The sequence below is a fragment of the Neoarius graeffei genome, chromosome 2 (genome assembly GCF_027579695.1).
Source record: "Neoarius graeffei isolate fNeoGra1 chromosome 2, fNeoGra1.pri, whole genome shotgun sequence".
NCBI classification, from domain to species: Eukaryota; Metazoa; Chordata; class Actinopteri; order Siluriformes; family Ariidae; genus Neoarius; species Neoarius graeffei.
Genome location: NC_083570.1, coordinates 56,953,231 through 56,976,546, shown reverse-complemented (window position 1 = coordinate 56,976,546; position 23,316 = coordinate 56,953,231). Strand labels below are relative to the sequence as shown.

The window sequence follows — 23,316 nt, the reverse complement described above, 5'->3', positions numbered from 1 at the left end:
TTTTGCCTATTGCACCTTTAAGGTGGTTCTTGAACCGCTTCTAATGAAAGTGTGTAGGGATAATAGCCAGGCTCCAATATTTTAAGGACGCGTCTACAAAATGACTGACGAAAAGCCAATCCAAATACAAACACACCGGGAGGTAGGTTTCAAAACTGCTTTTTTTTCATCTAGTAATACACGTCTTCTGTGAAAATGCTTTTTGTAATCACTTCTACATATTTTACCCATTATTTCTCCTAATAAGAGATGAGAAATTTTGCCTATTGCACCTTTAAGGTGGTTCTTGAACCGCTTCTAATGAAAGTGTGTAGGGATAATAGCCAGGCTCCAATATTTTAAGGACGCGTCTACAAAATGACTGACGAAAAGCCAATCCAAATACAAACACACCGGAAGGCAGGTTTCCAAACTCTGTTTTGTTTTGCTGTTTTTCCAGCTATGTGATACACTTGTTCTTGGAAAATGGCTGAAGCTACATTTTTCAAATCATTTCTAGGTAATTTTCCCCATTATTTGTGCGAGCATGAACTGAAAAATGTTGACTATGGCACCTTTAAGGCGGTTCTTGAAACACTTTAATGAAAGTGTGCGGAATAATAGCCAGGCTCAGATACTGTATGTCATGGCGGCGCAGCACAAAAAAAAAAAAAGAAAAAGAAAGAAAAGGCAGTTTATTGGTTAACGGCGCAGCACCGCTCGGCTCGGCTCCCTGCGCGCGCGCACTCAGCAAGAGTATTGTTTCTCCACAGACTCGCCAGCAGCCTGATGTGATGTGATGTGATGTGATGCACAAGTACAGCGTTTTGTAACTATAAGCAAAGTAGTGAACCCGGGCTTGTGTGGGATTCGTCCGTATAAGCAAAGGCCTCTTCCTGCTCTTTTCCCTGAGCTACTTCTCTCGCTCGGTGTTGAGTTGAACAGAGTTCGCTGTGCCACTTCTCTCCAGATGAGTTTCGCCGAGTTTACATCCGGGTTTTTCCCTAGGCAATGGGAGTCGCAGCACCGCTGTTCCCTAGGCAAAGTGAAATAAATTCGCCGCACCGTCACAAAAAGTAGTTCTGTTTCAAAACACGTTTCGCTTTCACTTTATCGCACAGGTTTGACTAATAATCCTCACTTTAGCGCCTGCTTATTTAATCTCCAGCTACTGAACGCGTCAAAGAGCCGACCCGAGCCGCTGCGGGTGTAGGTTCACAGCCCCTCCGTCTCCCTCTTCCTGCGCGCAGTGATCGGTTTTGTGCTGCGGTCGTGGTGAATGAGATTGAAGAAGAGTTCTTGTTTTGTATCTCAGTTTCTCTCTGTTTTTTTTTTTTTTAAAACGCAGAAATTAAAATTTTAAAGCAAACAAAAATAACACCAGCCCGTCTGAGTAAATCCATGCCGTGTGTTTTTGGTATCGCAGTGATGTAAGGAATCGTTTTCGGACTCTGTTTTGCTGATTTTTTTTTTTTTTTAGTGTGGGGGGGGTGTTTGTAAATATTTATTTAAATAATTTGTCAGAAGGACTACTGATCAAGTAAAGAGTGCAGGGTAAGTGTACTTGGGGATCTTTTTATTTATTATTAGAACTTTTTTTATTATTATTATTTATTATTTATTTATTATTTATTTATTATTATTAGTAATATCACCGCCGTTTTTAGGACTTTAGTCCTGTTATTTTTTTGATTGTGTAGACTCAGAGATGTGTAGGCTGTGAGCTGAGGAAGTCTGGGCGCCTGCCTGCCTGCCTGCCTTTACCCATACTGTAGGTTTGTCCTTATTCTCAGAGTTGAGCGGTGCTCCACTATAAGTGCACTGTTTACTGGAGGACGGCAAGCAAAACAGCAAAGGGGCCGAATTTAAGTTGGTTTACAAATCTTAAAAAGCAGCCGAGAGAGGGGGGAAAATCTTGTTTGTGCAGTTTATAAATAAAACATGCTGCTTGCAGTTAGCCTGCCTTTACAGTTATATGGCTAGTGCTAGCTCTAGCTCTGTTAGCTTCTCATCTGGAGAGCGTTCATTAGCCTGAAAAGCCAAGTGTTAGCACGATGCCACATCAGTGCGTCCATCCGAGCTCCTAAAGCCCTCTGTGTCTCTTCCAGCTAGTTATTCATGAAGAAAACTCTCTCCTATAGTTCACCAGGTTGTTCCTGACAGCCTGGAACGAGTTCTCTACTTGTTAATAACCCCAGCTCCATGTTTCAGAAATGTTTGCTTGGTGTTTCTTTGGCTGAGTTGTGTTAATGCTAACGCACCTAGCCTGTAGCTTGCACCAAGTAACAGGACTGACTGAGCAGATTGAGATTCAGCTAGCAAGAAAGCCGCGCTTAGCTTAGCCACCCCGAACTCAAAGACCGAGCCGCTTGGAAACTTTTTTCTTTTTTTAATTTATATGTTCCCTTCGTTCCTGTTTATGATCTCTCCAGGTCATATCACTGTACAGGCCCGTGTTGGAATAAAATAAAAAAAAGTACACTTTTGTTTTCTTCCTCATTGCTGTCTGAGTCCCGCATCATATCCTCAGTTTTATAGGAGCTGCTGGTTTTAGGCCCCAATAAAAACTTTAGCTGTTCCTGTGCACCTTGCAGGTTCAGATAACGCACTCGGGTTCTCGCTTTTCATGCAACAAATCAGCTCATGTCTCATGAGCACTTTTTTTTTATTTTTAAACTTGAGTTCGTAACTGTGCCATCCGGCTTCTTTACTCCTCTACCTGCTCTGACTTTGATAGTTCTCAGGTGAGGAGCAGGAGTCTGGGGTCATGCTCATCTCATCTCATCATCTCTAGCTGCTTTATCTTATCCTATCCCAGCTGACTACAGGGTACACCCTGGACAAGTCGCCAGGTCATCACAGGGCTGACACATAGACACAGACAACCATTCACACTCACATTCACACCTACGCTCAATTTAGAGTCACCAGTTAACCTAACCTGCATGTCTTTGGGCTGTGGGGGAAACCGGAGCACCCGGAGGAAACCCACGCCGACACTGGGAGAACATGCAAACTCCGCACAGAAAGGCCCTCGCTGGCCACGGGGCTCGAACCCAGATCTTCTTGCTGTGAGGCGACGGCGCTAACCACTACACCACCGTGCCGCCCTATATAAAACATCTCATCTCATCATCTCTAGCCGCTTTATCCTGTTCTATAGGGTCGCAGGCAAGCTGGAGCCTATCCCAGCTGACTACGGGCGAAAGGCGGGGTACACCCTGGACAAGTCGCCAGGTCATCACAGGGCTGACACATAGACACAGACAACCATTCACACTCACATTCACACCTACGCTCAATTTATGCTGTGTTCACATATATACCGGTACGATAGTGGTATAACTGTATCGATACAAAGTATACCGGTACAGTTTAGTGCATCTGTCCGCACTAGCGAGAAATGTTTGCGGTTTTCTTTCACGGTAGTTGAAATGCGCGTGCGCGAAATGTTTCCGTGGTTACCGAGTAACTTCCTTCCGAGAATATGGCGGATGAAACAACGTGTGTGTGCTTTTTGTTGTCAATGTACAGTCTGTATTTCTGGTGGTCATTTATTCAATCGAATCGTATAAAACGCACGAGGCAGTTGAGAAAGAAACAAACGAATCTCCGTTCTTCACTATTTTATTCAGCGAAGACATCGATTGAGGTGTGTGACTTTGCGCATGCGCATTATATTTGTATCGATACAGAACCGCTTCATCTGTCCATACTACAGCAAAGCGCTACAGTACCGATACAAAACCCATACATTTGTGGGTTTCGTACCGATACAGTTATACCGCTACAGTACCGGTATAGTTGCTAGTGTGGACAGGTGTTGCAGTACGAAAGTAGTATCGTATCGGTACAAAATCCCTAGCGTGGACAGGGTATTAGAGCAACCAGTTAACCTAACCTGCATGTCTTTGGACTGTGGGGGAAACCGGAGCACCCGGAGGAAACCCACACGGACACGGGGAGAACATGCAAACTCCACACAGAAAGGCCCTCGCCGGCTACAGGGCTCGAACCCGGACCTTCTTGCTGTGAGGTGACAGTGCTGACCACTACACCACCGTGCCACCACGGGGTCATGGTGATGTGATTAAAAAAAAAATGTGATTGGAATAATGTCTGTTTCATTGTGGTGTCTGTCTTTCTTAATAATGTTCCTATTAGCTGTCTAATCCTACCATGTGATACTCCTGTTTATTTGGCTATAATTAGTTATGACGGTGGTGTAGTGGTTAGCACTGTCGCCTCACAGAAAGAAGGTTCCGGGTTCGAGCCCAGCGGCTGGTGAGGGCCTTTCTGTGTGGAGTTTGCATGTTCTTTCCGTGCCTGCGTGGGTCTCCTCCACATGCAGGTTAGGTTAATTGGTGGCTTTAAATTGACCGTAGGTGTGAATGGTTGTTTGTCTCTGTTGCCCCTTTTCCACCAAAGCAGTTCCAGGGCTGGTTCGGGGCCAGTGCTTAGTTTGGAACCGGGTTTTCTGTTTCCACTGACAAAGAACTGGCTCTGGGGCCAGAAAAACCGGTTCCAGGCTAGCACCGGCTCTTTGCTGGGCCAGAGGAAAGAACCGCTTACGTCAGCGGGGGGGGGAGTTGTTAAGACCAACAACAAGAGCAAGACCACGAAAGGTCGCCATTTTTAAATAAGCAACGAGATATCATGGATGCAGTAAAACAGCAGTCATCCATTATTGTTGTTGTTGCTGCTGCTTCTTCTCCGTGTTGTTGTTGCTTTGATGTTCGCGCCAAGGTTTATGCAAATGCAGCGACGTAACTGACGTATACAGTGACGTAATGACGTGGCTCCCCTTAGCACCCCGAGCTACAGAAAAGCAAACTGGTTCTCAGCTGGCTCGCAAGTTGAACGAGTTGTGAACCAGCACCAGCACTGGCCCCGAACCAGCCCTGGAACTGATTTGGTGGAAAAGGGGTATATGTGTCAGCCCTGTGATGACCCATCGTCCAGCTTGCCTGCGTCTCTGTAGGACCGGATAAGCGGCTACAGAGAATGGATGGATGGATGGATAGTTATGACTCGGGCGGCACGGTGGTGTAGTGGTTAGCACTGTCACCTCACAGAAAGAAGGTTCTGGGTTCGAGCCCAGCGGCCGGCGAGGGCCTTTCTGTGTGGAGTTTGCATGTTCTTTCCGTGTCTGCATGGGTTTTCCCTACAGTCCAAAGACATGCAGGTTAGGTTAACTGGTGACTCTAAATTGAGCGTAGGTGTGAATGTGAGTGTGAATGGTTGTCTGTGTCTATGTGTCAGCCCTGCGATGACCTGGCGACTTGTCCAGGGTGTACCCCGCCTCTCGCCCATAGTCAGCTGGGATAGGCTTCAGCTTGCCTGCGACCCTGTAGAACAGGATAAGCGGCTACAGATAATGGATGGATAGTTATGACTGAGTGTTTGGATTTCCTGTGCAGGAAAATGGGGGCTGCGATAGTGAGGCGAGAAAGAGAGTGCAGGCAGGGTGGAGCAGTTGGAGAAGGATTTCGGGAGTCATTTGTGATAGGAAAGTCCCAGCAAAAGTGAAAGGTAAGATGTATAAGACAGTATTGAGACCAGCTGTGATGTATGGATTGGAGACTGTACCCTTAACGAAGAGACAGGAGGCAAAGTTGGAGGTGGCGGAGTTGAGGATGTTAAGGTTTGCGATGGGAGTGACGAGGTTGGACAGGATAAGGAACGAGCACATCAGAGGGACGGCACATGTGAAGAGCTTGGGAATTAAGCTAAGAGAGATGAGGCTGAGATGGTATGGGCACATCCTGAGAAGAGATGCAGAGCATGTTGGAAGGAGAATGTTGAGGATGGAGCTGCCAGGCACACGGAAACGAGGAAGGCCAAAGAGGAGATACATGGATGTGGTGAGAGAGGACATGAAAGTGGCAGGTGTGGTAGAGAAGGATGCGGAAGACAGGGAGCAATGGAGACGAAAGATCCGCTATGGTGACCCCTAATCGAGAGCAGCCAGAAGAAGTTGTTGTTTGGATTAAAAAGTTCATCCTTTTGTTTACAGCTTTTGGATTTTCTGAAGCTTGCCCCCCCCTAAATTAAAAAAAAAAATTTTTTTTTTTGGTTAACACCTTTTTTCAGGCTACTAAACTAAGTTTCCCAAAAGCATTGTTAAAAGGTAAAGCGAGCAGTACAATGAACTCTCTCTCTCTCTCTCTCTCTCTCTCTCTCTCTCTCCTAGTTAAGATGCTCTTAGCATTAAGAAGCTTTTGGGAAACCCACCCCTGTACTGTTCCTCGTCTTTGAGGTGCACTGTTATGCTGGGACTACACAATATTTTTGCCTTTTGCAATGGTCACCATCTCATATTAGTGCCATAAATTCTTGCCATGTCTTAATCAGGAGACTGGAAACACAAGTTTGACCTTGACGAATCATCGGTCACATCACATCCTTGCATTTTGTCAAGAAATTGGAAGAGAGTTAAGAAATTATCAGTCAAGGAACATGTCATAGAAATTGTCAAATTAGGTGAGGAAAATACAAAAGGTTCTGAGATGCTTGAATTTAGTCAGCGTGTTGTGGGGCGTCCTGGACGCCATATTGCTGTGCTTTGAGTATGTCACAGTACAAGGCATGTTCATTATTCCCAATGTTCATATTCAGGCCCAATGCTGGAAATGTGTTGGCTGTGTCAAAATCGGGCCAAATATGTGTAGTCTGATCCTGGTATTAGTGTGCGTCTTTTTTACCTGGAGAGGTGCCATGTGGTGAACATCACACCACATCAACATGCCCATCTTTTTTTCAAATGGGCAAAATTTGAATTTGTCAAAATATCTGAGGGCCAGTGATTTAAATACAATCCAGCTGGGTCCAAATCTGCGAAATATGTATATGAATTTCAAAGTTTTTTATTATTTGTTACGTCTCCTTTTTGCTTTAATGACGGTGCACTCAAGCAATCCATGGGCTCCACAAGTTTGTGCAAAACCTTGTCCATTTTAGATCAAATCAATCAGTGTGTCATCTGAACACATGCTTCAGTTCATCAGTTAACATGGTCAATATCATACATTTGACCTAGAAATCTTGAAATATTAAATCAAGATATTGAACATTTACTTTCTTTGTGTTTTTATATATTTCAAAATTCTAAAGCCAGACTAACACAGAGACAGACAGCTGTTTACACTCACGTTCACACCAGGGCTTTACATTAGCACCCGCCAAATGCGGGTAAAATTCGGAGGGTAATGACTTTAGTCCCACTAGCCACTTTGGCGGGTGGTTTATTCTGTGATATGACGATATATTTTAATTGTAGTTTTCTCTGAAGGCATCTGATATAATAAACACATTGCAGTGTAATAGTACGCGCCTACAACTCCCATGAACACCTGCATAAACATTCTGACAACATGTTAGAATTGTTTAGAACGTTCGTTAACGGCTCAGATAAAATCAATGGTATGGTAACCTGCGGTTAATGAACGAAACAAAGTTGCTGATGACTGACAAGCGCACTATGTGGCGGCATATCGCTGGAGTTTCAAACCCCGCTGCTCAGGAAAAAAGGGGCAGAGATGAGCAGGGCCGGAGCAGCATTTTAAAATCACAGAGGTCCGTGATGTGCAAAGCGTGCGCCGAAACATGTTCGCCATATTTAAATGAGAGGGGTGAATTACACGTCACACAAGAGATCTATTCCTGAAATTACTTTTAATGGTGTTTGAACTGAATATCATCAGTTTTGAAAAAAATCATGTCTGTGGCAAGAGTAAGAATAATTTAAACTTGTTTAATGGTTTGATCTGGCCCAAGCAATGAGGACAAAAGATACGCTAACCATGCAGCCTATGGAACTAAGATACATTAATAATCTGGCATCCGTTACACCTACACAAAAAAAAAACATTCTGGGGAAAAAAAAAAAATCAGTATACACCACCATGTTTTAGGCAAAGTTATCCAAGGCAAACATAGGTTGAAACTTTCCACTCTATTGCTTTGGCTTATCGAATGATTTATTTTTAAAATCACAAACAAGGCAGGCTACAACCAGACATACAGCTTGTGAACAGGCAAGGCAGGCAACTGCTTGGGGCCCCCTGGCCCAGGGGCCCCCCGAGAGTCAAGGCCCAAGGGCTTATTTATTTTGTTTTTTATTGTTCTTTACCATTTGTATTTTCACATTTGGAATTTAAAAAAACCTTTAAATTTTTCGTTGGTGTCGGATTATCTCATCTCATTATCTCTAGCCGCTTTATCCTTCTACAGGGTCGCAGGCAAGCTGGAGCCTATCCCAGCTGACTACGGGCGAAAGGCGGGGTACACCCTGGACAAGTCACCAGGTCATCACAGGGCTGACACATAGACACAGACAACCATTCACACTCATATTCACACCTACGCTCAATTTAGTCACCAGTTAACCTAACCTGCATGTCTTTGGACTGTGGGGGAAACCGGAGCACCCGGAGGAAACCCACGCGGACACGGGGAGAACACGCAAACTCCGCACAGAAAGGCCCTCGCCGGCCCCGGGGCTCGAACCCAGGACCTTCTTGCTGTGAGGCGACAGCGCTAACCACTACACCACCATGCCGCTGGTGTTGGATTATTTAAAACATATTGGTGATGAACACTGGTCAGAAGGGCCCCCTGGAAATTTTTGCTTGGGGTCACAACAGACTCTAGAATCGTCTCTGGCTACAACTGCGCTGCTTTGAAAATGGAAATTTAACAGCTTGATGAAAGTGCGCTGATAGTTCCCATGGAAACCCCGTGTTTCCTGCACTGCGTTCCTCCGCCGAGTCGCGTGCTCATTCGCTTTTGTGTTCTTGGTCTCAGAGCCGCGTGCACCAAACACACACAGGAGACAGAATCAACGTTTAACATGATTAACAATGCACTTTTTACGGAGACGTTTTAATGTTATTCTTTATTTTTTTATCCAGTTGAATATTTAGCATACAAATGTATTTTCAGCTCTTAAAAATGACCGAGGTCCGGACCGCGGGGGCCTCAGAGCTGGCTGCGGCCATGGAGATGAACAAGACGCTAATAGGAAGATAAGACAGTTCAATGACAAATGGAAGTTAGGGCGAGATTGGCTAGTTCATAGCAAAACCGAAAATACCATGTACTGCGAAGACTGTAGAAAGTCTGTCAAAAACCGACACCAGTAATTTTAAACTCGAAACTATAAAGGACCACGAAAAGTCAAATGCACACATCGGTAGTATAACATCAAAACCAGCGAAGATGGCTGGTTCACTACAGGACAGCATTGCTTTCAGTCCCTGGCTATCATGAAGTCGGCTGAGCTGGAGAGGATGGAGCTGCTGTTTAGAAACGTTCACGCGATTGTGAAGAAGTTGATCTCGCCCCAGCTATCAACTTATGGCCTGCTGGAAGCCTCAGGTCACGAAGACCATTTTTCATTGACCATTCAGACTCCTCTGATAATGAATGTAATGAGGACATTTAATGTCTCTCTCTACACATGTTCACACACACACACTATTAATAGATAATATACATAATAATACTTGATAATACACATAATACTTGCATATCAAAACAAATGTTTTTCAATGATAAATATTTTGAATTAGACTTTTAATATTAGAATCAGTTCAGTTGTACTGAATGTTATTTTTCATATTATACGATATTTCATATTGTAAGGGGCTTGAATTTGAGTTCAATAAACAGAACTCTGTTTATATTTTTGTCTGAATTGGTTGCATGTTTTCATATAGGGAGCTACCTTAACAGCACTGAATACTTGAGTGCTACTGTAGAGATACATTATACGCTGCCATTCATAATTAAATCTGGAGCTTCCGAACTTTAACGTATCATGGTGAAGAAAAAACTGCGATTTCCTGGCAACAAAATTGTGGCTAGTGAAAAGGCTGAATGGCTAATGACTCAGGAAAACCACTAGCCACAGTGGCCAGTGAGCAAAAAAGTTAATGTAAAGCCCTGATTCACACCTGCGGAAAATTTAAAGTAGCCAGTTGACCTAATCGGTATGCCTTTGGACTGTTGGAGGAAACTGGAGCACCTGGAAGAAACCCACGCAGGCACAAGGAGAACATGCAAATTCCACACCGAAAGGCCTCAATCACTGGACAGGTTCAAACAACCTGCTTGCTGTGAGACAAAAGTGCTTATCCATAAATATACGTGTGTGTGTGTATATAAAATTTTATATATATATATTTTTTTTTTACACACACACACAACAAGGCACAATCATAAATGTATCTACCACAGTATATTGTCATTTTCAGTTCAATAGTAAATGAGTTCCGAGTGCAGAATTTCAGTTTCAATATGAGGTATTTACTAGGGCTGTAACGATACACCCAACTCACGATTCGATTCGTATCGCGATTTTTGACCCACGATTCGATACGCCCACAATTTTTTTAAAAATGTTTTTTTAAAGTAGTAAATTTGACTTATTAACATTTACTTACTTACATTAACTATTTAATAACAAATAATTCAGACCACTGCAGAGAATGAGTAATATGTATGCAAAAATGAACAAATGTATATCCAAAGATTGTTTTATTTCTCAAAATAATACTGTTGAGCCGGAAGCTCTGTTTTTTTCGGTTCTGAAAAAGTCATTTTTCCAAATCGTGTAAATCCGTTAAGATTTTTTTTTGGGGGGTGGCTCTCTCACTGTCTCACTCTCATAGGGCCAATGATTTTCTGTGATCGCGGAAAACAGATGGAAATTACGGAATTTTTATGGTGAAACATTGCTCGCGTGTCAAAATGTAACTGCCGCAGAAGGCTTCTGCCCAAGCAGACATGCCTTCAGTGTTGCCAGATATTGCTAACGTTTTCCATCCCAAAATATGTTCAAAACCAGCCAAAAAGCACTTAAACCTGCCCAATCTGGCAACACTGCATGCCTTTCCGGTCAAGTGATTGTGATTGGCTTGTGGCACACCTAGCCAGCCAATGAGCTGCTTGTTTACAGATTCGCTCCCCGCGTCGCAACCAGAATGGCGACCGCTTAAAAGAAATGAATGCTCTGCCAGTGGCGAGTGTGGACGTTGCGTGAATCGCAGAAGATTGTCGCAGGTCGGCGAAAAAACGACTAACTAATAGATATAAAAAAATAAAAGTAATTTAAGTAAGTTTAAAATGTAATTTAAATTAAAAGTAAAGTATTCATAAATTGAAGTTTGGAAGCGCCTCTGTTTTTGGGCTGAGGAGAAGTTTGAAAGGGTGTACCGCGATTCTGCCTTCTTGTATCGTGATACGGATCGTGGTTCTGCGTATCGCGATTTCGATTTCGATACGCATATCGTTACAGCCCTAGTATTTACATCCATGTTGTAATTCCTAAGAATTTCACACACGGCAGTCTCTAGAGTTTACACAGAATGGTGTGGAGGGGGGGAAGACATTGAGTGACTGACAGTTCTGTGGGTGAAAATGCCTTGTTGATTATAGAGGTCAGAGGAAAATGGTCAGATTGGTTTGAGCTGCCAGGAAGGATATAGTGACTCATATAATCGCTTTTTACAACCGTGTTGAGCAGAAAAGCATCTCCGCATGCAACAGCAGAAGACCACATTGGTTTCCGCTCCTGCCAGCCAAGAACAGGAATCTGAGGCTATCATGGGTACAGACTGTCCAGAGTCTTTGCTTTTGGTAGTGTCAGAATCCTGTTCTTGGTTGACAGGAGTGGAACCTGATGTGGTCTTCTGCTGGAAGAGTGCTGATTTGTGTTACTATAGAGGATGTGCAGTCACGTGACCCGCACGTGTGTACTCCGCCCACTCCGGCATATTGGACGGCATCAGGATAGTTTATCTTGCGCGAGCGTAATGGATCCAGGGAGTAATCCCCAAGAAAATTCGGAAAATACCCCATCTACATCGCACGATTACTTGTCTAAGTTTGTTCAGCATCTTGAAGGTGACGTGAGGCAGCGTTACGTGGAAAAGTGTTCCAGGTTGGGGATTGCAGATCCGTACAACTTGCCGCAATCCTTGTTCAGGGAAATTCGGAGCTGCGGTGCCGGCGATTTGCCCGATCTGGCCTACCACGACATTTACAATTTTCTTGTTAATCGTGAATCGTGTTACACTGGCAAAGCCCTCAAAGCTTACAAAAGCCTGGAAGCTTATAAATATTTTGTTGCGGGATGGGTATCTCAACTATACCTTTGAAAGGTTCTGAAGAAGAATGTCTACTTGATAACCTCACAGGTAAGTGGCATTAAGACGTTTATCATAAAGAGACTATGCAGGACGTTTTATCTTAAGAATGTTCGAAATTTAAACTCCGTTCCAGATAATGACAGGGTTGTAAATATGTATGTTTTTGTCTGAAAAACAGTAAATCTGCGCAGCTTCCGCGAAAACGTGGGCAGTTTTCTTCTCATACTTCCTATTTTTCATGGACATGGACATGGCATTTGCTTATTTAGTAATTTTAATACAGAATTTACTCTGATGAAATTATTCAGACACTCCAACGCCCCCTTAAAGAAAAAAATCGGATCTGCGCATTTCAGCCGTGAAACGTCATCCGCCGTTTGCATCCCTGTTTAAACTCATAGGTTAACCGACTTTAACCAGCTAATGAGGCTCGGTGGTCGGTCAAGATTTTTTTTTTAGTTTTCGCCATCCCTACTATGGATTGGCCTTTCAAAGGCATATATGAGCCAAAAAGATAAAACATTGTCATAGACTAGGCCAGGGTAGTAGGGCTAGGCATAGCCATTTTAAACATTAGAGACTGTCTAGTTTCTAAGTATGCAGTTATCATTCAATCCGAAAATCAACTTAACAGATGTACTAGGAGTATTGAATTAGAAGATTACACCAAATGCTGAACAAGATATAACCATTCTCGAAAGATCTACTCCCACACACTTGATAATTAGAACGGGTTCGTCTAACTTCTATGCGCGGCCTTGCCGTCCAAAATGGCGGATAACGAATATCACGTGACCTCGTGACGTCACGTGCACGCTCTCTATAGACTTCCTGTCAGCTCAGATCAGTCTGGTCATTTTCCTCTGATCTCTCTCATCAACCTGTTGTTTATCAGCCTGCAGACCTTCTGCTCACAGGATGTTTCTTGTTTTTTTTGTTTTTTTTCCCCCTCACCATCCTGTGTAAACTCTAGAGACCCGTTGTGTGTGAAAATCCCAGGAGAGCAGCAGTTCCTGAAACACTCAAACCAGCCCATCTGGTACCACCAAGTCACAGAGATCACACTTTCCTCATTCTGATGTTTGATGTGAACATTAAAGAAACTCTTGATCTGCATGATTTTTATGCAGTGCACTGCTGCCACGTGATGGGCTGATTGGATACCTGAATCAATGTGCAGGTGTTCCTAATAAAGTGGACAGTGAGTGTATCTAACCAAGTGGAGCTCGTATTAAAATGTAGCTCCATCACTTTCAGTTGGTTGCTGATGACACCCCAAAATGTTTCCTTGTAGCACCTTAAAGGAGATATGCAGAACCTTTATTTTTAAATACATTTCTGAGTGGATAGTATCTCCATCCTTGACTCTTGTATGCTGCATAAATGGGAATAAAAAAAAATATATTTTTGAGAGTTAAAATCGACTGCAAAGTTGGTATTCGAGCTGAGCCAGCCAGCCCTGAGTGCATGACATCACAGCGGTAATGGGGTTTAAGGCCAAGGCCTTTTACAGCTATAGACCAAAGTCATATCAATAAAAATTTATGGTGAAAGTAAGAAATGCCGTTACCGACTTGCTCAACTAAGACTGATTTGACTTCATTGATTGTGGGTTGACTCTCATTAAAACAGGATAGGTGTTATAACTTATGCAACATACATGTACATGCATGCATTTTCACTGATAAAACGTAAAAGGCTAATTAAATAATCAGATGAACTGAGACGATCACATGCTGAAGCAAATTAAATAATCTTATACCGGTAACTTAAACACACAATACAAGTTACATGTATTAATCTAAATGCAGGGAAACAACAAGTTGTTTTGTATCCAAATGAGAGTCGCATCTTACCTGTCTGTGTTCTCGCTTCTTGAAGGCCAACCTTGTGTCTGATTTGTTTTGAAACAATCCGACTTTCAGTTGTTTGTTCAGTTCTCCGTTCATTTGCTTCTTCCATGTAAGAGCGAGATATTGCTGCTGAGGCAAACGTATCCAGCGGAGAAATCAGACGGCTAGGCCACTCATTCTCCATTTTCTCCATACTGAGTACTCCGCCATTACTGCTCAGCTCAGGCAATTACTAAAACCCGGGACGGGACGTCACCAGTTTTAGCAACAACTGCAAGGAGGTCACTGCCCGAGCGATAATATGTCACGTCCCATTCCATCCTGGGTTTTAGCAACAACCCTCGGCTCACGCTCCGGGAGAACTGGTGCAACTGAACCTCCTTCCTTTTTAAAATAAATAAATACTTTCCTTTTCTTGTAGTTTTCTTTTCCTTTAATTGTTGTTACTGCACCCTCTTTCAGTCCAGGCTTATAGCCAACGCTCCTCAACAGATCAGAGGTTTCGTACGAGTCTTCAGTAAAATGTGCAGAGCAGAGGAGAGACCACTTCATAGGCGCCCAATGTACCCGTGAACTTCTCACAAAACGCGTCCAAATCTTTGCAGTTTGAACATTCTTGGGCCATGAATGCAACGTAAATCCACCTTCTGTCGTGTTGCTGCACCTGCCAGCAACACATCTACATGGCATGGCGATAAATTAGCTCAAAATGCAGGATCGGAGTTGCAGTCAGCTCTGTGTTTTAGTATAGCGGAAATGGCGATGAGACCGATAGACTTCCTGCTGTGACGTTACGGGCATCAAGGTCATTCACTCAGACCGCTACCTATATGAATCACTTTAATCATAAAAATTACTCCTATTAGGTTTATTGTTAACACTTAAAACTATTCCTGTGCCATTCTTGACGTCTCAGTATGTTTATAAACAAAAAGTGAGGCCATGGTTCTGCATATATGCTTTAAAAAAGATCCTTATACCATTTGGCTGATTAGCACGGTGAAAGGTTTGAACTCTGGGGGAACAAAAATCAGTTCTTCAGCATTTCTCATCTTTTGAGTTGCTCGAGTTCTGAAAAGCGCTGCAGATGATTAATGTATCAACCACCTGAGCACCTAACACTTCTTATATATAAACAAACACACATGCATATAATATCAAATGGAAGCAAGAAAGCAAACAAATTTACTAAATGTAGTTCATTAACATTAATTTTGTACGTGCTCATGATCGACACTTTTTAGTGATGCTCGTTACATTAGATACCGAATTTAGTGACAAATTCCAGTTTTGATTCTTTCCACATGACACAGAGGCACTGTGAATGCCTGATGTCTAAACCTTTTTTGCTTAAATGATGATTAAAAAGTGGTTTTTTTTTCTGCAAATCTGTTTTAAAACTTGTGGGACCTCCTGATGGTCCGTGGGCCTTGAGCAGCTGCTTATAGCAAGAAATAACCCTGCATGTGATCTGCCTTTTTAAAATATTACTCTAAAAGCTCAATAAGAGTTCACGAATGGTCCTTCAGGTCCAGTGTGTGTGCCCTAAACCATTTTAAAGGGCACACAACATTTCACATTACCATGTGAAAGATTTACACTGAAGGGTGTCACTCCAGCAACAAGGAACTGTACAGGGGTGGGGTTCCCAAAGGCCTCTTAAAGCTAAGAGCATCTTAACTAGAAGAGTAAGTGTTCATTGTGCTGCTCGTTCTACCATTTAACGATGATCTTTGTGCGATAATGCTTTTGGGAAACTCAGACCAGTTTAGTACTTTTTTCCTAATAATGTACCTTGGCCTTAAAGGAAAACTGAAGGCAAATTTTTTTATCATCAAAATTCTATTTATCTCATTTTATTAAATATAGGAACGCATTTTTGATAGCCATTTTGTCACTGCTATAGCAAGTTATGAGTGTTTGAAATATGCTCTGTAATATATCAGTCCATATGTCAAAGCGATGGCCGTAAACAAGATTCGCTGAGACCTGTGCGAGACATCATAGGATGGAAGTAAAACGTACAGCGGAAATCAAAGTGACCAACATCTGCCGACGTTCCCTGTGTCCGAAATTGCTCACTCGTTCACTACTCCCTACTCCCTACTCCCTTTACTACATAGAGGACTATATAGTGAGCTCGTTGGCAAAATGAAAAGAAAAAAAACGCTTTCAGACACTAGTCCGTCACGCTGGTATTTACATCGGTACTGTCGCACAATTAAAACGTGCCGGATCAGTCGGCTGGTGGGTTTTCAAAATAATAAACGCATGCATGTGTTTTTGTGATAAATCTGTATTATACTGAGCGCATTTCGCACATTAATCAATACAAAGTACCGGCATCTTTCAGTTTTTTTAAATCAAGGCTGAATACTTTCTTCTTTGCCGCTGCCTTTTATTAAATCAAATTTGACTTTTAATTTGATTTCTTTCAGCACGACAGCAAAAACGACGCGCGCGCCGCCTTTCGAATGCTGATGTAATCAAGCCAGAAGTTTTGTTTGTTTTTGATAGCAATCAGGAAAGTTTGAAAAAAGTAGGCAGTAATTGTCATTTAAACTTGTTTTTGTGCAATATTTCGTTTGGAAAAACAGTTTTCAAAATGGCGGCGCTGACACTTCATGTTTCGAAGTCTCGCGCAAGTCTCGTGAAGATCGCGCGGATAAGCGACGCCTGCCGTGGACCAAACGAACTAAATTCAACACGACTAAAAACCGAATAGGCTGATAAGTATAATATTTAATTGCAATTAACTGCCAATACGAGTCACAATATAAGGATTGCTAAAACCGAAAACGTAATTGAAGAACACGTTAATTAAGAAATAAAGCAAGTTTAAAAATGACTTCAGTTCCCCTGTAACTAAATTATTTTTTAAAAATGGCTAAATAACAAGTCTTAATGTTACTACTGTTCATATTGTTCCAAATATGACAATATTTGGAATTTGATCCGAGTTGTGTAAACAGCATATTCCACTTGGATATTCTGAATTTGGCCTCGTATTGAATTTAGCACTTTCCGGTTAAGACACCTGGGATATGCCGATATTATGCAGATTTTAGGAACATTCTTTGGACATGTATACAATGCATTCAGAATATGTGTCTCGCTTGGGGATTTTATGGCAGTTTGTGACACGCGGCCTCTCGCCTGTGCATTGAACGCAAACTGACTATGCATTCAGAATATGGCATGGCTGCATGCAAACAGGAATATTAGTGGAATATTCATTTTCAAACGGCATAATAGGGATATTGTCTTTTTTTTTGGAATAAGGGCAAAAACCGGAACACTTTGTGCATGTAAACATACTCTGTGTCCGAAATCACTCACTTGTTCACTACTCCCTACATAGGGAATTACTGTATAGAGGACTATATAGTGAGCTCATTGGTAAAATGAAAAAATACTTTCAGACACTACTCCACTGTGCCGTTATTTACGTCATTACTGTCGCACAATTAAACTCCGTGGGTTTTCAGAATAATAAATACATGCACATGTTGTTCGTCCGTTGAGGCAATGAAGACCATCTAGTCATCCTGGACATGGGGCGGGGTCTATGAGTGCGAAGGTGACTTGTCAAGCCAATGTTTTCTGGCAGTGAGGACAGGGAATGGTGGCGGCCATCGGGGATCTGTCGGCGCTGATTTTGCGGGCCTGCCGATGGTGCTGAGCTGCAGCGATCCTGCTTGCTTCACAGGAATTCGCCCCTTTGTGAATGGCAGAATGCTACTTCCCTCTGTCTTGAGCAGCCTGCTCCCATTAAAGGGGGTTGATGCCGAAGGCCTTCAGCGACGCTTTGAGTGTGTCTTTGAAGCATTTTCTTTGACCTCTGCGAGAGCGCTTGCCCTCTTGTAGTTCACCATACAGTAACATCTTTGGGAGCCGGTGGTCTGGCATGCGAACTATATGTCCTGCCCAACAAAGCTGTGACTGCATCAAGATGGTGTGGATGCTAGGCAATCTGGCACGCGTTAAGACCTCCATGTCTGGTATTTTCTCTTGCCACTCTGTGCCAAGCAGTTTTCTGAGGCAGGTAGTGTGGAAGTGATTCAGCATTTTGCTTGGCGCTGATAGACTGTCCAAGTTTCACAGCCGTAGAGCAGTGTGGTGAAAGCTATGGCCCGGTACACCTTGGTCTTGGTCGCTTTGGTGATGCCTCTCCTGTCCCACACACTTTTGTACAGCCTGCCAAAGGCAACGCTTGCTTTGGCAAGTCTGGCATTCACTTCATCATCTGTGACATTTCTGGAAAGCGTGCTGCTAAGGGAGGCGAACTTGTCCACCGTGTTCAGACGCTGCCCGCTCAACATAAGGCTTTCCTGGAGCTGGTTGGTGCAAAACTACAGTTTTCTTAGTACTGATGATGAGGCCAAAGTTGTTACAGGCTAGAGCCCTGCACTCCCGCGGGAGTCCCGTGGGACCCGACGCAAAGCAGTGCGGCGCGGGACAAATTTTGAAAGCTCATTGCGGGCGGGAGGGGGAGTGCACAATGCGGGAGCGGGCGGGAGAGGTGATAAACTGCAGTCCCGCTAACTAAAAACGTGTTTAAAATAAAATTTATAAATTATTAATTTATGTCTATCATATATAATTTTTGCTGGATATTTTATTTGGCATTAATAAAAACATTTTAAGATGCCTAAATTTGCGGATGTGGTCTAATCTCGCGTACGTTTCCGATTCCTTTCCGCTCTTCCGTGTTTGAGATCTCCGATCATGGCAGAAGAGCAGAGCTCCTCTAGTGAAGCTCACAGTGCTTCAGAAGTAAGTGCTGCTTTAAAAAGAGGTGCCTGGCAACGTGCACCCTCGCTACGTGCGCTAGGTGAAAGATCGGTCAGTGGAGAGCTCAGCTAAGCTCAGCATGTTTAATTCCCAAGCCAATGACAAGAACTTTCGTGAGAAATAACGTGAACGTCTGCATCATGCGGGATTTGCGGGCGGGAGCGGGACAAAATATGGCGGGCGCGGGCAGGAGCGGGACTGAAAATCATAATTCTTTGCGGGAGCGGGACTGAAAATTCTGTCCCGCGCAGACCTCTATTACAGGCCTCAGCGAACTTGTCAGCATTGCACTACATGTCTTCTTCCGAGACAGAATTAAGGGCACAGTCTTTCGCAAACAGGAAGTCATTAATGGTGGCTGTCTTCACCTTGGTTTTCGCAAAGAGCCTCCTGAGATTGAAGAGTGAACCATCAAAGCGGTATCTGATGCTAATACCTGTGTTAGTGTCAGCAAATGCCTTTGTTAGCGTGGCGGAGAACATGATATTGAACAGGGTAGGGGCAAGGACACAGCCCTGTTTAACTCCATTTGAGACAGGGAATGGATCTGATGTTTCTCCGTTGTCTAGAACCCTAGCCTGCATGCCATCGTGTAGTTGTCTCACAATGGCGATGAATTTTCTGGGGCAGCCAAACGTTGCCATGATCCTCCAAAGACCCTCTCTACTAAGAGTCAAAAGCTCTGGTCAGATCAGTGTGGGTGGAGTACAGGTCAGCGTTCTGTTCCTGACACTTCTCTTGAAGCTGCTTAGCAGCAAACACCATGTCGATAGTCTCACGTTCTCTCCAAAAGCCACACTGGCTCTCCGGTAGGAGACCTTGTTCAAGGTGTGCAATGGGATGATTGAGGAGGACTCTGGCCAGGCTCTTCCCTGCGATGGACAGAAGGGAGATTCCTCAGTGGTTGTCACAGGTCTGACGATTACCTTTACGCTTGTACAGATGGATGATGGATGTATCTTTTGAAGTCCTAAGGAACTGTCTCGTGCTGCCATATGAGTTCAAATGATTAATGGAGTTTCTCGGCTAAGGTCATACCACCTTCCTTGTAGACTTCAGCTGGGATGGAGTCTGAACCAGGTGCTTTGCCGCTGGATAGCAGACGCAATACTTTTCTGAATCTCCTCCAAAGTTGGTGGATCATCCAGTGATTCATTGAATGGAACCTGAGGCAGTCGCTCAGTGGTTACATTGTTGATTGTGGTTGGGCGGTTCAGTGCGTTGTTGAAGTGCTCAGCCCATCTTTCGAATATCTTCTCCTTGTCAGTGATCAGAGTCGCTCCATCAGCACCAAGGAGAGGAGATGAGCCCGAGGTGGTAGGGCCATAGACTTCTTTCAGACCATTCTAAAAGTTTTTCATGTCATTCCTGTCTGCAAAGCCCTGGATCTCATCAGCTTTGTTACTCAGCCAGGTGTCCTGTAAATGTTGCAGTTTCTGTTGGACGATGCTGCGCATGTTCCTCAGTAAATACATGCATGTATTTTTGTGATAAATCCATATTATTGGGCGGCACGGTGGTGTAGTGGTTAGCACGGTCGCCTCACGGCAAGAAGGTTCCGGGTTCGAACCCAGCAGCCGGCGAGGGCCTTTCGGTGTGGAGTTTGCATGTTCTCCCCGTGTCTGCATGGGTTTCCTCTGGGTGCTCCGGTTTCCCCCACAGTCCAAAGACATGCAGGTTAGGTTGATGTGGGGCTGCCTTGGGCTGAGGTGCCCTTGAGCGAGGTACCTGACCCCTGACTGCTCCCCGGGCGCTCTGGGCTGCCCACTGCTCTGTGTGTGCATGTGTTCACTGCTTCAGATGGGTTAAATGCAGAGGATGAATTTCACTGTGCTTGAAGTGTGCATGTGACGATTAAAGGTTCTTCTTCTTATATTGAGCATATTTCCCACATTAATAAATACAGAGTACTTTGTGTCTGCTGCATCTTTCAGTTCTGTTTAATCAAAGCTGAATACTTCTTTGCTGCTGCTTTTTATTAAATCAAATTTGAGGCTTTTGATTTGATTTCTTTCAGCGCGACCACAATGCATGATGGGATATATTGCTTGGTTAGTGACCATCGGTTGTACACTACTTTTCATGGTGCATTGTGGGATACTTTGAGTGCACTATGTAAGGTGTAATAATTCTCACTATACATTCGGACAGCACTACAATATGGCGAACTCACTATACAGTCCACTATATAGTGAGTAGGGAGTGATTTTCGGATGCAGGAATAGTGACGTTTTCTCCTCTCTCAAAATGTCCTGAATGTTCTTTGATGTTCAGTTTTCTAACTGCGACTATAATAATAATAGTTATGAATGACCAAGTTGGATTCAATTGTTGCATTAAAGTGCATTTGACCTGTTTTTCTTTGTTTTTCGTTAATAATTATTCTTGAACGTTGGAATCTTTGTAGCATTTTCTTTTATGCCTCTCAACCGACTTGTGCAAAACCACACGAGAGCCTTGGACAGGAAGCTGTTCCATTAGATGTGTGGAGTACTGTATTGTGCATGTCTGGGAGAGCAGCCTCTGTTGTATCTTCATTGTGTTTTAATCAATAACCCAGGCTACATTATTTACGCTGTGCAATTAATGAAAGGAGCCTGAGCTGAATATTGGTACAGCAAAGAACGAATAACCAGAGAAGATTTTGTGCAAGAAAATGCAAATGTGCTTGGGCCATTATTAAAAAATGTTCTGTTTCCGGTCCACCGGCCGGGTGAGTGCCGTTTGTGCGGTTGAAATTTTTTTTTTTTTAACGCCGTTTTTTTTTACATTTCTTCGGGTTCGTAAATCTAAAATTGAACTTGACATTTCCGCATTCCCAGGGCTTTCCACTAAGGCTCATACTAGCCAGCCATGACAAATAAGTAGCCGGGGGGAGTAAACACAAAAACTCCTGTGCACGCAGTTCCCAGGATTAAATATATTTTCCACAGACCATTTATTTATTCACTTTACTCAAATACAAAGTAAAATGGCAGTAAATCTTCTTTCTTTTCTTGCGTATTGCATCATGAGGCGTTCCTGGCTTGTAAATCTCTTATTTTCGGTGCATGACACATTCACGCAGCTGAGCATGCTATGAATTAACGACAACAGTCTGCAGTGGGGCTACACAATTACACACTCAGCAAACATTTCTCCATTTGTGTATGAAAATACACTCCAACGACTCGGTCTGGTTTCATTTACAACCAACGGTGTCTTTTGATGCCAGCACGTAACTGAACGAGAGAAGACTGGTTTACCGGAGACAAAATAAACGTTATCTCTGCTTCTGTTCCCTCCAACACACTACTGCCTCCGCCGAGTGCGCGCACACTCTGAACTGAATCAGCTCTGCGCATGCGCCGTGCGGCACAAAAAAATGGCAGCCACCATGAAGGAAGGAGATCCGCAGTTTTCAAACATTTGCTTAAGTGTGAAATTGCAAAATGGTATTCTAGCGAACAACAAAATAGTAAAGATTCAGAAAAACAAATCTTTCAGTGATCATTTTAATAGTGTAATTTCATCCGAACTAGGCCTAACGCTCGATTTAGAACTACAAAAAGTCCGTGTGTCGGACATTTTAAGTACCTTTGTAAAAGTTTTGCAAATGTTGCAGTCAGCATTTAAAATGCTAACTTAAAGTTTTTGTACAAGTTTCAGTTGATTAAACTGTCATTTTATTAAATGTGTCTGCTTTTGTAATAAAAAAGTACTGAAAGAAAAAGCAAACACAGCATTGCGATTTTCTTATCCATCCATATATTAAAAAAAAAAATCCCTCCCTCCCGACTGAATGTTTTTGCTCACCCGGTGGACAGGAAACGGATTTTTTTTTTTTTAAGGATGGCCTTGCGCCGTAGCAGCAGTCGGCTGTTGCATACCATAACCTATGCAATTACGTGGATGCTAAAACTTCACCTGACGAAAAGAAAGGTTTGACTTTCCAACCACCTGTTGGATGAGCAGTAAAATCATCTAACAAGGCACAGGGCATTGATTCTCGTATACCGATAATGTTCTGGCACACACAAGCAGACAACACACTCTGCTATTAAAATAATGAGTCAATGTTAAAAAATGATCTATGAAAATACAGTATGATACATGTCGGTGTCTAAAGTGAAAGTGCAGTTCCTGCAGAAATGGAGTGTGTTGTGATGGCAAATCTTCAGGGTCAAAAACGCACATCAATTTTACACTTATAATCTTTTACATGCCTAATGTTACATTAAACCCTACACTAGTTTGTCCCTTTTTCTCCTTCCATATTTTTGGTATGAGACAAGAAATAATTTGTCCCCTTTATCCTTCCATATAAAGCATCTTGTGTGAGTAAACACTTGAAACAAGCTCTTAAAACTCGCAAAATATTCAAAGTCGCGTAGCTATTGACATGGTTCGCTTCAGGAGACCCACATGGTCGTTTTGATACTTTAATATTTGGAATTTAACCTGAAATTTGTCTATTTTTGGTCAAGTAAATATGATGAGTGAAATAGATCAGAAGAAAATTGGCCAGATTTATGCACCTCAGAGTTAAACAAACCTTC

At 43.1% G+C, this 23,316-nt stretch overlaps 1 protein-coding gene across 7 annotated transcripts in view; it reads left to right on the top strand.

The window, feature by feature from the left end:
* Positions 1-1,181: 1,181 nt before the first annotated feature.
* phf21ab (PHD finger protein 21Ab) overlaps positions 1,182-23,316 on the top strand; it is a 90,674-nt gene continuing 68,539 nt past the window's right edge. For 3 of the 7 annotated variants that reach the window (XM_060914494.1, XM_060914495.1, XM_060914492.1), the window contains exon 1: positions 1,182-1,533. The gene's annotated coding sequence lies outside the window, so the exon portion shown is untranslated. Of the gene's footprint in view, positions 1,534-1,679; positions 1,751-23,316 lie in introns of all 7 variants that reach the window. The other 4 variants (XM_060914493.1, XM_060914496.1, XM_060914490.1 and 1 more) reach the window with 2 other exon arrangements.